Here is an 11,333-nt window from a genome sequence, read left to right as displayed (position 1 = left end):
TCTCCAGCTGTCTTACTGGTGTCAGCACTGACCTCACAGAACCAGGAAACAGGCTCAAAAGAAGACCTGAAAAAAAAAAAATTGGTTTACTGACAGTGTGCAATAAACTTAAAACCTACAGTAACAAAAAATGAACTGGAAGTCTCCTTAACTTGAATGATAATACATGTGAAATACGTGGAGAAGTGGAGAGTTATCTGGGTTCTGTGGCATCTCTACTACACGTTACAGAGTAGAAACACTATCACCTTGGGTCCACAAAAGCAAAATAACAGATTATCTCAAATGCAGGAGAGACAAGTGTGACAACAAGTCTTTTCTTTTTGTTAGTTTGTTGGGGTTTTTTTGGGGGGTGAGGGGGTGGGGAGTGGGGGTGGGGAGGAGAGTGCACAGAGGAAAGGTGATTTTGCAAGTCTGATAAATAAAAACTTAAATTAATCAGTGGTGAGCATTTAAATTTTGTCAGAGAGGTATTAACACTACTGATTTTTCATGAAAAAAAAAATAATGTAAGAACCACAAACCGAAAACCAGGACAGCAGCAGCATGGGAAAGAACTAGGATGGGATTAGGGTCTGATATTAAAGTCTTAAGATCATTCTCCTTCCAGATGGCCAGCATTTTCATCACAGAAAGAGAAATTTTCTCACATTATAAGATTTTTCCATTACTTTTATATGGCATGGTATTATGCAGAAATGGCTAAAACACTCCAACAGCGCTTCTGCAAGGAGGAAGGTGCAGGACCATTACTGAAGAAATCCTATGCTTTTGTAATAGCTGTGGGACCAAGCTATTAAGAGAGTTCTACCATACCTGAAATAAAATAAAAATAAATTAAAAAAAAAGTCTGAAAGAGCTTGGCCTATTGAAGTGGATGACAAAAATCCTATGGGATTTTGATTAAAATTACTAACAGTAGTTTAAAATGCCACCACAGTATTACGATGTGTCAGAAACCTACATTCCTTACCCTCACTCTAAATTCTCATTGGTCTTCTTTGGGATGTTTGATAATTAAACTAGACCTTACCAAGTCATTCAGCTTGATACAAGAAATGGTGGTGGAAATACTGACTTACGCGCTAATTTGCTGAGAACAATGTTTCCAAAGGAACTAATACCTTTTCCACACAAATGCAGATTCAGGAAGTCATAAAACAAACGAAAATCTAAAGGTCACACAGAAGAAATATGTTTCACTTTTTCATGTATCAGTGCTGTATGTCTGATTTTTAAAGAAGAATGGGAGATTCACATCGATGAGGTAAATTTGACACTGAAACCTATTTACAAAACTACCAAAATGAACCTAAACCAAGAGTGAATTATTTCTTAACTGTTAAGCCAAAGGACAGGGTGACAGCCCAATATCCTCAGATCCTTGCTGATGTCTCAGTGGAAGATGCATCTTATAGCAAAGGGCCAGCTGTATGGCTCAATGCAGGCATAACCACTGAAAAAATAGCACCTGTATTTAAGCACATCAAGGAAACACAATGGTGCTTCGCTGCTTTCAGTCTTTAAATGCTCAGATTCAAACGTTTAGTCATCAGCACTTCCATGCTAAACATGCATGGAGGTGCTTGCCGAAGCCAGTGTAAGGGGGGAAACTGGTCTTCTGGATAATAACTCTGCTAGCTATTGTTTCAACTTCCAGAAACTGCAAGCTATTTCTGATTAGATGTTGATAAACAAAATGTAGATGCCTAGAATAATGACTTTAGCCCACAATCACTTGCAGTGAAAGAGGAAGTGTGTTAATGACCTTAAAATAATGAAGTTGTTACCACAAAAATACTTAATAATAGGACCACAAATCTAATAGTCTTCACTCTATTCCCAAGGGAGCTTTACTTAACAGAGACCAAGCTAGGGCTTGGCTTTGGATTTTATTATTGTGAAAGCAATGGGACATACTCAGTAAGCACACAAGGGTCAGGAAATAGAGTTTCACGTCACATCCACAATAAACTGCACCATAGAACACACAGTCTGGGTTTAACTGAGATACTGAAATTAGTTTAAACAACAGGCAGTGTGACCTACTACTGCGGTCTGAGACTTTTTGTGTGACTAAACAGTGAATTAAATAATGGTTTGCTTCTGAAACGACACCACTTATGGTCACCCATAAAAATATTGCCGGCTTTCAGCTACACATGCCTGTACTGAAAAAAGACACAGCTGATAATGAAAACATTAATTTATCATATTTTATGCATCGCTTCAGTTTGTATACAGTATGACAGAATGGTTTTATGACGATAAGCAAGAAGGTAATGTGGTGGTAGAACAATGATGTGGTAGGACAGAGACGTGTCAAACATTTCAGTTCCTTGTGCTTAGAAAATAAGCAACCACAATATCCGTGGCAGTCAGCAAACTTCTGGCAGGCTTCAGAGAAAGGGAAAAACAATAGAAAGTTTGTAAAACTGTCACTCTGTTTTCTCAGATGAATAGTATATGAGTATACTGAAAATATATATCACTTCCACCATCTTTACTTTTCACATCAGATCAAATTACCACAGTGTGAATTCCTAAGGTTAAATTTTGTTACGACGTTAATCTCGCTTTTGCAGATCAGCATCTACATTAGCCACTTAGACTTAAAAATTAATCAGAGTAGCTAAGCTGATGTTTATTATTATTAACCAAGCTTGCATTTGTTGATCTGTGCCGTTGCTGACTAGCTTGGGCTCCAATTTAGCAGCAACAGATCCCTTTGTCTATGGCGATGGATCAAAGGTCAGACTAACTCCAACCATGTGGAGCCTAATGATAGCTAAGGGAGACCCATGATGAACATAAAAATAGAACTAAAGATAAAGGCTTTAATCACAAGTGACAAATTACATTTTTGATGTGTCAAGTTCAATATTAATTATTTTCAGCTGCTCTACACTTTCTTTTGTCTTAAGGAAACTACAGCAATCTGCTGACATGCATGGAAAAGTTCAGGTGCAAAATGACCTCGGTTCAGTTTGCAGATTTACAGGAAACCATATACTATCCTTGGAGCATTTAAGTACTATGGCCTGTGGAAATACTGTGACCTGTAACAAAATATAAGTCAGGAGATGATGCTGCTCTTTTCCCAATTTTAGAATGATTTTAGATCTTCTACTTGTGTTGTGGATTATGGACTGACAAAACACAAACAAAACCAAGCAACAGTGCTCTGCTGGCAGAGAATCAACAATTGTCTGGAGAAACAACATTTCTAATTAAATAACTTTGCCATAAATTAAAAACATGAAAGAAGCAGTAATTTCTTTTCCACTTTTCCAGCTATGATGTTCCTTCAATATCAGCCTGAGCCATCCATTCCCTTACAAAAAAAGACGTATATGTTTTACGCATTTTTTTGCCACTTCATAAATCCATTGCCTACTCTGATGTGTCAGAAAACATCTTTTATTCATGGTAGAAAGCTAATTAGGCTGCAAAAATGAACATATCCAGAAATTCTTCAATAAGTAGGCAGAAAAATGAATAACAGTCTAGAAGTTTAAAAGACAACTGAGGTGTGCAACTTGACAGATCCTGAACTAACAGTTTTCCTTGACCTTTAAACTGAAAAGTAAACATTTTATGATTGTTTAATAGAAATAATGATATGTAAGCTGTCGACCATGCGTGATAAAATAATAGCAAAAGTAATCAGGGAAGAACACCGGGGCATTTCAAACATTCAGAATCAGTAAAAGCATTCCCTAACTAACATAAACCAACTAAAAAGATATGGAGGTCACAAATGAACTCCGAAAACATCCTTAAAACACCAATATCTGCCTGCAATTATTAGCTTAGGATCTCTTAAATAAAAATATCTGAGAGATCACTGTTCATCATGACTGCTGGAGTCAATAATGGTGTGAAACAGAATCACTCATGAAAAAAAAAGTAAAAAAGAAAAAGCAACATGAAATTTAAGAAAAATTAGGTAATTTTGGTAGGTAATTAGGTAAATTTGTGGCAGAGGTCTACCAGCAAAAGCAGCCATACACTTCAATGAGGCCAGCGCCATGAAAGCCATTCTGCACTTGGGAAGAGGCCAAAATGGAGAATTATTCTGTTGATATATGGTCAAAATAAGACAAACGAAAGGGCCCAGTGGGCAGGCTGAAACATGTCTATTTATTTTCTTCTGTTAAAAAGGTATTTCTGGAGATAAGGAAGCATTTCATGAAGTGGAAGAAAGAAGCCCAGTCAACTCGCTACATCTATGTCGCTGGGGGAAATTATTTCAATCCTTCATCCCAACCAATAGCTTCCAGCACTGGGGTGCAGATGTTATCAATGAAAGAAAGGATGAAAACAGGAGATTCATTTAAACATCTTTTAGGTATTAAGCAGAAGGAAGCTGTGTTAAAGCTCAAACTTTCTGCTTTCTGGCTAAGAGCTGAACGCCAAAACTGCAGTGGCTAATGAAGTGGCAGGCAGAGAAAGGAAGGACTTGTTGCTCGCAGAAGCGGATGAAAGCAGCTTGCACCACAGGATGAGCAGCAGCTGAAATCTAGCCTTGCTATCTAGCAGGGTCTGACAATCCCAGACTGCATGTCATTCTTGTAGAAGGCAGGGAGCTACTAAGGGTCTCCAGAAAAGCTGCACAAAAGGATGGAATTATAAAATAGTTATATGCATGTTACTGTGTTTATACCTTTTGCTAGTGGGTGTTTTGGGGTGTTTTGGTGGTTTTTTTTGGTTTGGAGTCTTTTGGGGGGTCCCTTTCATAAAAGACAGTTTATAAATGGAGAAAATTAGACTACTGAATACCTGGGAGTTTAATGAAATTTATGAACGTTTATGGTTGGGGCTGCAGCCCACTATTTATGACTCACACTTTTAAATTGAAGCCTCATCCTCCTTATTGTCAATCAATTTCTGTCTAAAGGGGTTACACACCAATAACAGATACGCTAGCTGATGAAAAGACAGTCACAACACTCTATTCTCTGGCTTGCACTGATTGATTCCACTACTGACCTGAGAAAAACCCATATGTATGCACAACATGACAGGATATAAATTCTTTCTTCAGCTGTATTCAAAAGCAATCAGAGTAAATTATCTTTTTCTCAGCGTTACCTGACTTAACATTCACGAAGAGAGTGCTTGGAGTTATAAACTGGATATAAATGAGTCATCACGCTTTACTGCATTAATGTGTGCATGTTTTCAGGGGCTGACCTTTGGACTGACCTGTCAGAGGTATAGCCAAGCCATCATCCTCTGACAGGCCTTTACTGAGGGAGAAAAATCTTTGTAATAGCACAGAGGAATTTACTAATCTGACATCTAGTTTAGCAGATTAATCTTGGATTTTCTTTGATCATGCCTGGCAACAATGTGCAGCAAGTCAAACCAATCAGCAATCATTAATTAAAAGAACAATGAAGAGCAGAGGCTATTTAGTTATGAATGGCATACACTGACTGAATATTATGAGTTCTCAGATGAAAGCAACATTTCCAAAATGACACAGATCGCTACTAGATAAACTTCAAGATAGTTGTACAATGTAAGAGGGAACTCTGAAAGAATGTTATCACAGTTTGGAGAAAAAAGTAAAACTGCCAACCTGCCTTTGGGATTTCACGCGAACCAAAGCCCTGCACTGAGATTCATGCAATTAAGGCTTATAAACATGGGTGAAAACCCTGCAGCCTGCACTCATGCATTGCCTGCAAACACTAAGGTTTTAAAATTCTGATCTCATAAAATGTGTAAATAAAGAACAGTGACCCTGTGTTAATCTGTCTCAGCCTTTCTTGATGATAGGCCGCATCGGCCCAGATGCTTAGCTGGTACAACCTCATTTTTGTACTGAAATCGCGGGAGTTAAATTTCTTTATACAACTACGAATGTGTCCTCAGATGTTCTGGTACTGAATTTTTAATTTCTTGTATTATGTAATGCACAGAGTTGAGAACTTTGTTGAAAATTTGTTACTCTTACAAAAGTATGCTGAAAGTACTACCTGGCTCTACTTTTGTGATTGTAAACCAGGCCTATGTTGCTACCTGTATGACATTATAAAGAATGACTAAGCTTTAATTATTCTGGGAAATTAAATGAATATAAACCAAAGTGAAATGCTTAAGGGCATTTTGTTTTAATAGGAAAAGTATAAGGAAGTTACAGGCATGTACCAGCTCAAAACTTTTATTACTTAAATAATTGCATAATTATACACTGGGAAAATTGTTTGATAAAAAAAAAAACCAAACCTCTTTAATGTTTGCAACATTTTTTGTGCTGCTCTAATATTGAATGGGATATTTCTGGCCAAATTTAAGCAGATACTGTAAAAGTTCAAGGTACTTCTTATTAACAGTGCTGAAGGGTTTCCTTAAAGCTCACCAGCAAAGAGTGCAGGGGTGACTGGTAAACACCTCCTGAGCGTTTAGAGCAGTGAAGCATCCTAGTAGGTGGGGGGCACTCTGGCACTGTCAAAATTGTAAAGCATAAACAATGCCAAAACCCCAAAGCAGTAATGAGACTAACATCTACAAAGAGGAAGTTTCTAATAGTCCACAGCTCTCCAGCCAGCAAAGAAAGGGCTAATAGAGTGAATGGTCAAACCAAAACCAACAATGAGGTACACATTTCAAAAACAAGGTGTTTTTTTTTTTAAAAAAAAAAAAAAAAAATCTATCTAAAACTACACAGTAGAAGATTCACCAACCATCATTTAAAATTAAGGTTTAGTATTTTATAGATGTGTTACAGCTTAAACAGAAGGTCTAGGCTCCTTGTATTGTATGCTAAGCCAGCTTGTTTCACCTGTGTTAGGCAGAAGATCCAAGTAGACGATACGCACCAGTCCCTTCTGTTCCAAAAATCTATGAATATTTGTCTAATTTAGATGCCATTTCTAGAGCCATGCTATGAAATGGGTGGGATGGCATTAGCCTACATTTGTCCACTGTTCCCACATCCAAGTACGGTTTCTAGTTAACAGGAAATAATAATAAATTTCTCTTTCAATAGGCCACGGTTTGTCCTTTTTGATTTTTAATTCATGTTAAACTTTAAACTGAGTGTACATTTTTTGCCTACAGATACTTTCATGTGAGGCTTATCCAGAGTGATCTTTACTCCGAAAAAACCCCAAAAAACAGAACAACTTTAGATTTTAGAAAAATCTGCTGTTTACTTCCATTGTACTTAAGGAAAAAGCGCACTGATTTGAATTATAAAGCATGAACCATGTCTGGCCATAATCAGAGCAATTCTGCTGCATCTATATTATGAAATCATCTCTTCATATGGGACACCAACTCATGTTTTCAAATGTGGATATCTAACTTTGAGCACTGCACCTAATCATCCATAAAAAAAAGGCAAAAGGTCTACTCAAAGACAAGAAACTCGGGCTAGATTAGTTAAGGCAGACCTGTTTCTGGAGCTATTAATATACAATGTAGCATCATATCCAGGCACTCTTTCTGCGTCTTCTCCACTGCCAATCACTAAATACCTGCTTACACTAATTTGCAGCTGGATCAACTGAACTAACTGCTGGAGCAAAACCAGGTGGAAATGTAAACACACACCAGCTCCTGATGCCCTGAGTACTCTTTACTATAAGCCTTTCCTATACAGGGTAAAAGGAATGTGTCTATGCCTTGAAAGTGATTTTGTAAGAAATGTTTATTTCATTTCTGTGGCAGGTTTACAGAAGTCAAGCAACAAACTTGCCTTTGAGATTATTGCCAAATCCAGTCTCAAGAATAAATGGATAAAGTTGATAAAAGCAGTTTAGATGAAAGACTTGCAGACTAGGATGAATTTATGGCTATAAAATACAGTATTTCTGCTATGGTGACCATCTACAGAGTATCTACACTATTGGTTTAAACCACAAGATAAGAGAAAGTGCAGAGGTGACGAATGTGGCTGATGTGATTGCAGCTAACTTAAAGCTGCCAAACGTCAAAATGAGTTCTCGTTTAAATTCAGATGCAGGTCTGGCCACATCTTGTCTCTTCTGCTATGTCTAATGCCGAGGAGAACTGTAGAATGGGAAAGATCTTTGTGGCCTGGCAAGTTGCCCTATTTTCATGAGCATTCCTTTATACCTGAAATTATAATTGTCGACTCTTGAAAACTTAATTTCCTCTTTTGTTAAAGTAGTTGTAAGAGACCTTTCTTAAAAGGACATTTTTCATCCATGTGTAGGTCCGGGCTGATTTCTTTCATGTCAAGATTTATATTCGTTCAACTGAGAAAATAGCTATATTTCAATGAATTCATACAGGGTAATTTTTTACCCAGACTCAACACACAATAGTCAAATTTTTGTCCCCAGTGAAACTCTATTTTTATTTCCTAAGCTACATTTTGACTAAAGTTTAATAATACATGTTTACCCAAAATTAAGCAACCACTGTTTTAAAAAACATTTTGTTACTTCAGAAGCTTCCTGCAAATAGTCTGTATTTTCTTGTGGGACTAGATACACTGCATACCACAGTTCTGAAATGAAAATGGATTGGGAGGTCATTAGCAATGTTTGCAGGCAAGATCCCTTAAAGGGTCTCAAGCTAAGAAATAAAAAAATTGAAGACAACATCTGATACGCATATTTCAGGAAACAGTATTCAAAAAAGCAAAAACAATAACACAACAAAATTCACACTGTCTAAACCCCGTAGCAATTTCTTCAACCACCCCATCAATGTTTGAAGTATATAATCAGAAGTGTATCTCCTCATAACGTAGGTAGAAAAATAGTAACGGTTCTTAGAGGAGAATTAAGGGAAGTTATTAAGACAAGCTGGAATGAGAGCAATTAGTAAGGCAGCAAATAGATTTAGGACCCAAAAGTATATAAGAAGCTAAGATATCCTAATGCAACAAAGATTTTCATCAATCTTAGCTGGAGAAGTCTAAATTACTCATAGCAATGATGCAGTTTACAACTCATCCCAGATGAGTATTTCTAAAACTTCTCTAAGACACCATATTGATATAAATACCACAGCAACATTAAAAAAAAAAGTACTATTGCGTTTCTCAATACAACATGACCATCTAGTCTCTTAGTAACGTAAGTCAAAATGAAACAAAGGGCTCATTTACTCAGTAAAAGAGGAATGTTAAATTTGATATGTGATACGTTCAGATAAGACAAACTTTTAAATTGAATTATGCAGAATATTATAATGCATCATCCTAGGTCTTTCTTCAAGGACTAGAAATAGGTACTTTGAAGAGAAAGGACAATGTAAAGCACACACACTCTCCCTCTCTCTCTTCTTGGCCAAAAGCGTATTAGAAAAAGCTGCAGCTTTTACATATAAGGGAATGAATGATTTTTCTTGATCTCTGAGGAAGGATAAGAATTTCACATTTAGGGAGGCAGGAAAGAAGAAGGAACTCTTAAAATGCAGCACTGTAAGTACAGGGAAGGAGTTATTTAACACAGTGCCTGTAATCCCAGGGGCCTGGGCTTGATAAATGAAGGCACCCTTCCAGTCCTATGTCCCCAGTTGCTACAGAATATTCCTTTGCAAAAATAAAAAGCGTTGTGCAGAAACACGTGAGCCTATGAAGCTGCTAAGGGACCTGGAGAGGCTTGGTTCCAGTGTTAGCATTAGGTAATTCAGAATTGATTTTGAAAACATTTATCACATGATTGTGAAATCTATCACATGGATCTTACCTCTGCATACAATTACATACTGTACTGGACTGAAAAAACTCGTAAAAAGAAAAAAGAAGTTGTGACACTCTTCAACAAAACAATAAAATCATTCCCAAATAAACAGAAGGGACAAAAATAAAAGGCCAGTTTTGCATTTACAGCTAATGTCACAGAAGCCCTTTACATCATATATACACACTAAATGTAAAAAAAGAGATCTTGAATCTTGTAGCAATTTATCATCTGACTGCTTTGCGTAAAAAACCAATGGCCTCTCCCCAGCAGTTTGACCTGGCCAATGGTATTGGTCAGGAAAAAAAATCTTTTTGGCACAGTTGTGCACGTATCCCTGCTGAGTTCACAGGGGAACCCCACAGTACAGTATGTTCAGGTGCCTAGGGTCTCTCACCAGAAAAAAAAAGTAGTTAAGAAAAAAAAAAAGAAAGAAAAACACTGTCTATTTTAAAGCAGCTAGCTATGAAATCAACATGAAATCATTTTGTTCTGTGTGAAACTGTCCCAGTGAAAGAGACTGTGAAATGGATAGCAATCTGAGGTGCAATTTTCCATTGCATATGTTTTTCAAAGATAAACATCTGATCAGAACAGTTTGCTGTTAGTAAGTGAAAATAAGAACCAGAACTAATACAGTAACTGCCAGCAGCTTCCAGATCATTAACTATTGTTTATTTCTCCTCATGTTCAGACATCAGACCGGAGTGATGGAAGATACAGTCATTAATTTGGGAGTCATTTCAAGATGTTCCCATAAACACTGAATCAGGATACTGGCAAGCTGCCTAAGAAAACTTGCTGCCAAGAACTTTTTGTTTTCTTTTTGAGTGGCGATTTTTATCGTTGGTATTATTTTCTGCTTTCTAGACCCTGCAGTAGACCAACTACGGGTAGATCATCAGAGTTTATACAAGAACTGACTTTTTTATACTTTGGTTCCGCAGCTACAGATGTTTTTTGCCTTTGTTACAACAAACCCTTTACAAACGTTGCATCATAAACCATCAACTACTCTGTTCCTGACCTCTCTCATGACAGCCAAAGGGGGAAAAAAATGTTTTTCCTTAAACAGAAGCCTATTAAAGTGGCAGGTGAGCTGTCAGAAATAATTAATCAGGAAGATTTCACAGAAAGTCTGTCTGTCCTTGCCGACAATCCCATGTTTATAAAATCTATCCCACTTCTTAAAAAATAATTTAAAAAGAAAAAAAGAAAAAAATCCAATCAGCTTTATCTCTGTTGACGGTTTGACTAGGACAACAGTGAAAGTGCTAACCTATCACTAGAAGAGCAATGAGAAATTGCTGTAAACAACATATTAAGCATGAACTACTAATAGGACTGTGAAATAAATATTTGAAAGTTAGGAGATCCATATTCTTACATATAGCCCAACTCTCTGGAACAAGCCGATAGTAAGCGACAGAGCTGTCACTGAACAGGACTAAAATATTTCATACCTCCTGAGACTCTGAATGCTTGCCAGAACTCTCAGTTTACATGGCTATTATATAATAGTTGGATGGTGCATGGAAGTATCAGAAAATCAAGAATTTATTCTGAATCTTACTACAGCTACATGGTTGCCACACTTAGTGCATCATCATGAAGCTATTGCCAGTTGATGCACATGATGGTAGGTTAAACTAAACATTAACA

This window comes from Rissa tridactyla, chromosome 3 (genome assembly GCF_028500815.1).
Source record: "Rissa tridactyla isolate bRisTri1 chromosome 3, bRisTri1.patW.cur.20221130, whole genome shotgun sequence".
Taxonomy (NCBI): Eukaryota; Metazoa; Chordata; class Aves; order Charadriiformes; family Laridae; genus Rissa; species Rissa tridactyla.
This window is presented reverse-complemented; position numbering follows the sequence as displayed.